Consider the following 9,348-nt stretch of genomic DNA (forward strand, 5'->3'; position numbering starts at 1 on the left):
TATTTTTTGTCCTAATTTTCTTGTTTTAATTTAATTGTTTGTTTTCTTGCTTATTTATTTGGGTTTTCCTTGATAGAGACAGAACATGATGTTGGGTGGCTAGGGATGTAGGAAGGATTTAAAAAGGAGTTGAGAAAGGGGAAAGAACATGATTAAAGTATATGGTGGGATAAAATTTAAATTATATGTATGTGTTTGCGATTCTGTGAGTGTGTGTTTGCATACTTTGTGCGTGTGTGTGTGTGTGTGTGTGTGTAACAGGTGGCATTAATGAACAAAAATGATAGACCCATTATGTTAAGAATGTTTATGATAAAAAATAAAATACTAAAATTATATTTAGAAATAAGTTCATTTTACACTTGATCTTAGCCAAAAGGCCGAGAAGCGATAATAAGTTCATTTTAAATGTTGCATAGTGAAGTGTGACAATATTGCCTTCTTTTTGTTTCCTGAGATTAAACAGTTTGCACAACGTAAAATAATATTTAAAAGAATACATTTCTAAATTAAGTGGTACATTATGCCTAAAAGTTAATATTAGGCAAATTTATGTAATTGAGATATGATAAAAAAGGAGATTTGAATAGATGTTTCAAAATATATTTCCATAAAGGGATGAATTATGGTGAGAAATGCCTTTTTCTCAACATTTGGCCAAAGGATTCAATTCAAAGTGAATCTACATCTATAATTTTCTTTTTCTAAATAATATGAAATCAAAATACAAATAAATGCTTTTTTTAACATAGCTTACATAAGTGCTGTAAAGGAGTCATGAAACTGGACAGCATTCAACTCTTTAGGCATACAAGAAAAGAGGTGAAAAGATTTCTTCTCTTATGATTCATTTGAGACACAAATATTAGAAGAATAGAAAATGATGGCAAAAAGATTTAAGAACCATTTAGAAGAGAGTATATTCATAATGTATTTTGTAATATACATATATATTTGGAAGTATCATCAGGAATATTTAGTTATAATATCCTGAGGTGAGGTAATCAAGCGAAGAGAGGTTGAGAAACACTTATTCAGGCCAGAGAAATTATACTTGTACAAACAAGAAATAAAAATTAACAGAACATAAAATGCCCTGACAGATGACTGGAATAGCTAGACAAAAGAAAAAGAATAGTATACATGCAGTACAAAAACATAATGCAATGTAACACTTTAATGTTGCACACCATGCCAAATCATAATTTGTGCTTTTGATAACACAAAGCTGGTAAGATCATTCCACAAACTGATTAGAAGCCCAAGTATTTTTCCATCTTCTTTGGCACTTCATTTACCTTAAGAAATGTTTTATGTCTCAATGAACTTAAAGATGTATTTATTATATGGTTATTTCAACAAGCAATTAAAATTAGTAATATTGGATTGGGACTACCTGTGCTTTAATGTTCATGAAGAAATAATATTTTTCATAAATTTATTTAATTACTCAATTTTCATTCTGATTGCAACTCCTTCCTATTCTCTCAGTCCCACCCTCTCTTTGAGTAAAAAATTAGCAATAACTGTCACACAAACATGACGTTGGTAGTTTTTTCAGTGTTTATCAACTGCTGTAATATCAGGGGAAACTGTTGAAATATGAATTGTTCCATAGAATCAAATAACCATATTAAAACTGTGATACAGAGCTAAACAAAATATTCTGAATTGAGGAATATCGAATGAACAAGAAGTACCTGAAGAAATAAATGTTCAATATACTTAGCCATCAGGGAAATATAAATTAAAACAACCCAGAGATTCTACTTCACACCAATCAAAATGGCTAAGATCAAGAACTCAGGCAAGAAGAGATGCTGGCGAGGATGTGGAGAAAGAGGAGCACTCCTCCATTGTTGGTGGGATTGCAAGCTGGTACAACCACTCTGGAAATCAGTCTGGAGGTTCCTCAGAAAATTAAACATAGTACTACCTGAGGACCCAGTTATACTACTCCTGGGCATATACCCAAAGATGCTCCAACATATAACAAGGACACATGCTCTGCTATGTTCATAGCACCCTTATTTATAATAGCCAGAAGCTGGAAAGAACCCAGATGTCCTTCAACAAAGGAATGGATACAGAAAATGTGGTACATCTACACAATGGAATATTACTCAGCTATTAAAATCAATGACTTTATGAAATTCATAGGCCAATGGATGGAACTAGAAAATATCATTCTGAGTGAATTAACCAAATCACAAAAGAACATACATGGTATGCACTCACTGATAAGTGGATATTACTAGTCCAAAAGCTTGGAATACCCAAGATACAATTTGCAGACAACATGAAGCTCAAGAAGACAGACAGAAGTGTGGATGTTTCAGTCCTTCTTAGAAGGAGGAAAAATACTCAGAGGGGGAAATAAAGAGAGACAAAGTGTGGAGCAGAGACTGAAGGAATGGCCATCCAGAGACTGCCACACATGGGGATCCACCCTACATGCAGTCACCAAACCCAGTCACTATTCGGGATGACAAGTTTTGCATGCTGACAGGAGACTGATAGAGCTGACTCCTTAAAGGCTTTGCCAGAGCCAGACAAATACAGAGGCAACGTTCACAGACAACCATTGGACTGAGAATGGTTCTCTACTACCCAATGGAGTAGTTAGAGAAAGGACTGAGGTAGGTGAGGGTGTTTGCAGCCCCATAGGAAGAACCATATCAACCTACTAGACCTCCCACAGTTCCCAGGGACTTACCATCAAACAAAGAGTACACATGGAGTGATCCATGGCTCCAGTAGCATATGTAGCAGAGTGTGGCCTTGTAGGGCATCAATGGGAGGAGAGACCCTTGGTCCTGAGAATGCTTGATGCCCCATTGTAAGGGAATATCTGGATGGGGAAGCTGGAGGGAGTGGGTGATTGGGTGGGTGGTAGAGCAGCCTCATAGAAGCAGGGGGAGGGAGGATGTAATAGGGAATTTTTGGAGGGGAAACTGGGAAGGGTGATAACATTTGAAATGCAGATTTAGAAAATATCCAATAAAAAATGAAAAAAATAAATAAAAAGTTGTTTTAAGTAATAAAAATAAATATGAATTATAAATTTTCCTAACACTCCTTTTATTCTACTGGTTTCAGAATCTTAGAACTGTTAGCATCAAGTTTATCTCAAACAAATTTATTCTATTGGCAGTCATAAACATTACATACCAAATGTCTCTAATCCAAGGCTATGATATTTCTAAGAAATCAACTATTTATCATTGATTACTTAGGGCTAACTCAACTTCTATTCTGGATGAAAAATTTAATGTCTCCTCTGGTAAATTACTTCCTCATTTGCTAGTGTACACCAAAATTTTGGGATTTTCTGCAACTGCTCAAATGAAATACCATAACAAATCAGAATTTATATATGCAGTAAAACAAATTAGCAGAAATGTTCAATAAGATAAGCAGTCTCTTCTAGCTATTCAAACAAGATGACATTTGATAATAAGTTACTGTTTTGACCTTTATTATGTGTGCAAATATGTATCTGTGCAGTGTACTCGATCCATCAAATGGTTTCACTTCCATGGCTTTAATATAGGCAGGTATAAAATTCCTCTTCCTGATGGACCAATAACTATTTCATTCCCTTTAGAAATAGACTTGCTCTCTCACTTTTGGAACTAGCTACCAAATGAAATTTAGCTTACAAAATCATTTCACTCTCTTCTCTAGTGTCCAGCCTGTGGTGCTACTTGCCAGTATATTTTCAATCTCTGTGTTAGTCATTTTTTTTTAAATATAGGAATCAATATAGTTGGGAAACAAAGACAACAGAGAAGCAGCAAAGTAGAAAATTTTTAGCTTTCAAATTCAAATATACTTACAACAGCATGAGTAACATTCATTTGTTAAGTCCATGAATTTAAATTTAAAGCTTTTTAAGTAGACTATACTAACTGATGATTTAAGTATTTGTAAACTCTTGTATACGTATAGGGTGCATATATGTGTATATATGTAAACAATGCAAACTATATAATAAAATATAATCGTTAAAATTATTTTAATTGGAAGCAATCATACATTTCTGGAAATGAAAAGACTCCTTGATTTTAATATCGTGAAATCCTAAGCAAAGGAGCTAGCTCTAATATGCAAACTTTCTCACATGAATGAAAGATATCTGATAAATAGAAAAAAAGTAAATGACCATGATGTAGTAGGTTTTTATTCAGCAATAAACCCCTAATTTTTAAGGCATATAAGTTTTGTGTTGCTTGCATGTTTGTATATATTCACAAATGTACTGATTTACAGAACATATTGAACAGAAACTTTAAGGAGCCTGTTTTTACAAAAGGTACAAACAAATGACTTTTCTTCTTTTCTAGTGCCCTACTATATTAAATAAGCTATCACTTAAGCTTTTTATTATACTTAAATAATTTACATTTTACAGCATGGGAACAAGACAAGAAAAGCCTCATAAAATACTCGATATGGAATATTCCAAGTTGAATGATTTTCACCAGTGAAGCAAAAACACATTCTTAAAATTACATTGGCTATTGAATATTTTCAGCTTACATATTGAAGTCAAATGGCATCATTATGTTTTCTCCTTAAAGAAGGATGATGGGTAGTATTATGGTTGCATTTCTCAAGGAGACATATTTCTTAATAAAATTGTTTCACAACAGGCTAACATATAATATTATATTATATTGCTATAATACTGAGTATTGAACAGTTAAATGAAAATATTTTTGAGGTGAAGTCATTATTGATTGCATAATATCTATGAATAATGTACTTCGAAACATATAGATTAATTATTTTAAATGTTTAAATATTTTGGAGGGCAAATTAATTTCTAAATACTCACTGAAAAATGTATGTTGTAAAGTCTGTACTCTAAAATATATTATGAACCTATAGTCAAGTATATGCATCTAAAGATGGAAAACTGAAAGCATAATAATACCATTTCTCTCCTGAAATATTTCTAACAATTTAGTTTATTTCCTTTTCACAGATGCTGGCACCCACAATTTGAAGAGTTTGCTTAAATATCCCTTCTGCTCTATGTAACAAAACCTTTAAGAATAATACAGCTTTAATGCCAATGTAGTTTTATGGAACACCGGAAATGTTCACACCTTAGCCATAAGGGAAATGTGTAAATTTAAACAAACCCCTGAGATTGTACCCTCATACCAAAGTGAGAACTAATAAGATCAAAAATCAGTAGGACAAAAGTAAATGCACAAGGATGGGAAAAGAGGAACACTCCTCCATTGTTAGGATTGCAAGACTGGTACAACCATTCTGAAACTGAAGCCTGGGAGGGTTCCTCAGAAATTGGCATTTGAACCACCTAAGGACCTTAGCTACCTCTCTTGGCATATACTCAAAGATGCCAAACATATAACAAAGACACGTGCTCAACTATGTCATAAGTAGTCTTATTTTATAATAACTGCAAGCTGGAAAGAACCCAGATGCCCTTCAACAGAGGAATGGATACAGAAAAATGTGGTACATCTACACAATGGAATACTACTCAGCTATCAAAAACAATGACTTTATGAAATTCATAGGCAAAATGGATGGAACTGGAAAATATCATCCTGAGTGAGGTAACCCAATCACAGAAAAACACATATGGTGTGCACTCACTCATAAGTGGATATTGATTCAAATGCTCAAATTACCCTAGATGCACAGAACACATGAAACTCAAGAAGGATGAGCAAAATGCAGATGCTTCACTCCTTCTTTAAATGGGGAACAAGAATACCCTTAGTAGGGGATAGGGAGGCAAAGTTTAGAACAGAAGCTGAAGGAACACCCATTCAGAGCCTTCCCCACATGTGGTCCATACATATACAGCCACCAAACTAGATAATATGGATGAAGCAAAGAAGTGCAGGCTGACAGGAACCAGATGTAGATCTCTCCTGAGAGACACAGCCAGAATACGGCAAATACATATAGGTGAATGCCATCATTAAACCACTGAACTGAGAACGGGACTCCTGTTGAAGGAATCAGAGAAAGGTCTGGAAGATCTTGAAGGGGCTTGAGACCCCATATGAACAACAATGCCAACCAACCAGAGCTTTCAGGGACTAAGCCACAACCCAAAGACCATGGACTGACTCTGGGCTCCAACCTCATAGGTAGCAATGAATAGCCTAGTAAGAGCACCAGTGAAAGGGGAAGCCCTTGGTCCTGCCAAGACTGAACCCCCAATGAACGTGATTGTTGGGGGGAGGGCAGTAATTGGGGGAGGATGGGGAGGAGAACACCAATATAGAAGGGGGAGGTTAGGATGTTGTCCCGAACCAGGAAAAGGGAATAACAATCTAAATGTAAAAAGAAATATGAAGTTAATAAAAGATGAAAAAAAAAAAAAGAATAATACAATTTTTAATTTTAACCACTCTTTTATGTTCTCTTTATAAATGCTTTATGATCACTTTACATAAAATACACAATGATAGGAACATAAATATGAAATTATGATTTCTGAACAAATGTATCTGTATTATGAGATGGAATGGGAGAAAAAAAAAGAAGGGCATAACCTCAAATAAAAGTAGTCATCACTTTAAAGAAAAAATGCATTAATTTTGCAATTTATGTGTTTGGAAAAGACCTGCTTTATTTCAAAGTGTTCCTTTTGTGATTAGGTTAATTAGTATAACACAAAAGGTATATTGGAAATAAGCTTTAGAACTTTGTGAAGCAAGGGTGATTGTCTAATGTATGTGCATGTATTGCCATCATATATAAACTATCTGATTTTGCAGTTATGTGTACTTTGGGGAGAGAGAACCAATATCTTTCAAAAAATTCTCAAGTAGGTTCATGACATAAAGATAATAAAAAAACTTTTATTGTTTTTATTTTTCAATATATTTTATTACACATGTAGGCATGTTTTTAATGCATATATATCTTTGTACCATATGCATGTCTTCTGTCCATTGCAGCCAAAACAGTATATCAGGTCCCTTGAGGTGGATTTACCGATATTTGGGAGCTGCCCTCATGAGTGTTTAGAATCAAACATAAGAATGGTGAAGAGAACAGCTGTGCTCATAACCACTGAATAATTATGCCAGCAAAATACACCATTCAGTTGTGACATCTTTATATTATAATCAAAGCTCTCTCTGTGCTCTTGAATCTGTGTAAGAGAAAGCTTTGTTACTGTCCCTTGTTTAGCTATCTCATTAATGGTCATTCTCAAATTATCAGTGTATAATAATTATTACTAATATGCCTCAGTCCATTTAAGAGACAAAGCTTACTCAATCCTCTTCATGTTTAAAGCCATGGACTAAATTCATATTGAACATAGAATCTTAGGTATGTGGCCATCTATTGAATTGCTGTAGTCTCCAAACACTAGGAGAAAAAAATAATAATAAAAAGAAAATTACACATAAATAACCAATTACATAAAGAAGAGTAGTATAGAGCAGCTATATTCTTCAGTGAAAATAAATTAAATTTTAAAATTCATATTTAACATACCAGTAGAATTACTCCAATAAAGCAAATAACTAAATTCCTTAAAAAAAAGCAAAAACAAAAACCTTGAAAATGGAACTACAACATATTCCAGACATACTAATTTTGGACACATGCCTAAAAGAATTTATATCCCACTAGCAGGATACCAGTTCATCTGTGTTAATTGATGCCTTATTCATAATAGCTAGAAAATGAGAACAGCATAGATGGCCATCAACTTATGAATGGAAAGTACAGATATAGCATATATACAAAGTAGGATATCATTACCCTGTTAAGAAAACTGAAATTTTAACCCATATAAGAAAAATAGATGGAGCTAGAAATAGTCACCCTGAATAAGAAAACTCAAAGAAAGAGAACTATCACAGGTTTTCTTTCATTTTTGGATGTTAACATTGAATTAGCATGTATATGCATTCCATTTTAAATAACCACAGAAATAAGGCATTTGGTAAGGGTCCCTGGTGGTGGTAGTGGGGAACCACACAAAGGAACAATCTAATTGTGGGGTTAAAGGGGAATAAAAGAGTGGAAATGGTTAAATAGTTGTAGTGTTTGGAAGGGAACTTTAGAGAAAGGAATATGTGGATAGACAACTAAAACCAAAATCCTTTTGAAAGTCATATGGAAGGTACCACATTAGAATCTTCCACATACCATCCACACATATACATGCACACTAGGGGAGCAGGACTCCCAATTAAACACCTTATGCTAGGAAATAAAACAGCAGAATCCAAAAAAGCTACCCATAGAACCATAGACCCCACAGGTTTTACAGACTGTTGACAATCTAATGTTTACTCTCAAGAACGTGAGGGTAACAACCTTATTGTGGAAGCTGCCACACACTTAAATAATAGAAAAGCAAGCGAAATCAAGCCAGTGTACTCACCTGGAAACTTTTTATCTCTACTGTTGAGCTTTCATGATGCTGAAGGTGCTATACAAGCTGCCAGAGGAGAAAAGTAGTCATCCTTATAACCAGATGTGGATATGGAAGTGACAACAAAGCCTGTCCTGACAAAATATACTGATCTGACCCTTAATAGGAGAGATCAACAAATTTCTGACAGGATCAAGATCTGTTCCATAAGATGAATGAAAGCCATTCCTGACCAAGAAAATGTTGCTGGCTGGGTGAAAAACACTAAGAAAGAAACCACTGCTATTATTCTGATACACACACACACACACACACACACACACACACACACACACACACACACACACGCCAAGATATATATATATATATACATACATATATATATATAATTGAAAAGATTTTAATGATCAATATTATACCCATAATTATGGTTTTTCAATCCTTGGGAGATAAGTTTTTTTAATAGTTAGTAAATTAACACAGAACTCAACTGTTCAAGGGAGACTGTAAAATGTTATGTCCTGAATACAACGTAAATATCATACCACTCTCCTTAAGTTTGAGAAATATTCTCAGAAGAAGGGGTAGAAAGACTGTAAAAGGCAGAGGTAAATGAAAACATCAAATACATGGAATTTTCCCACTATTTAACTCATAGTGATCTTTAAGATATGCACAACACATGCACAAAGTAAAGCCAAATTTCCAGTATAGAAAGGCGAAGTTACACACACAAAATTCCACCGATTTTGTCATTCAATAATTCATAGGTGAGAAAAATTCCTTTTACTTTAATTGTGTAACCCCTACTAAGTGGACTACATATCAGGTCAGGTTGACTTCTAATACTCGTTAGGCAACAAAAACTGGATCTGAAATGGAAGGAAAAAATATAAAAGGAGAAATTTCAAATAAAAATAGGGAAAGAATATGAATAGAATTTGTGGAACGAAGTTGGG

The 9,348-nt window shown here is 34.1% G+C and overlaps 1 pseudogene; it reads right to left on the reverse strand.

The window, feature by feature from the left end:
* Window positions 1-314: 314 nt before the first annotated feature.
* On the reverse strand, window positions 315-392 carry LOC116889557 (annotated as a pseudogene).
* Window positions 393-9,348: the final 8,956 nt, after the last annotated feature.

Source organism: Rattus rattus, chromosome X, assembly GCF_011064425.1.
Source record: "Rattus rattus isolate New Zealand chromosome X, Rrattus_CSIRO_v1, whole genome shotgun sequence".
Lineage (NCBI taxonomy): Eukaryota > Metazoa > Chordata > Mammalia > Rodentia > Muridae > Rattus > Rattus rattus.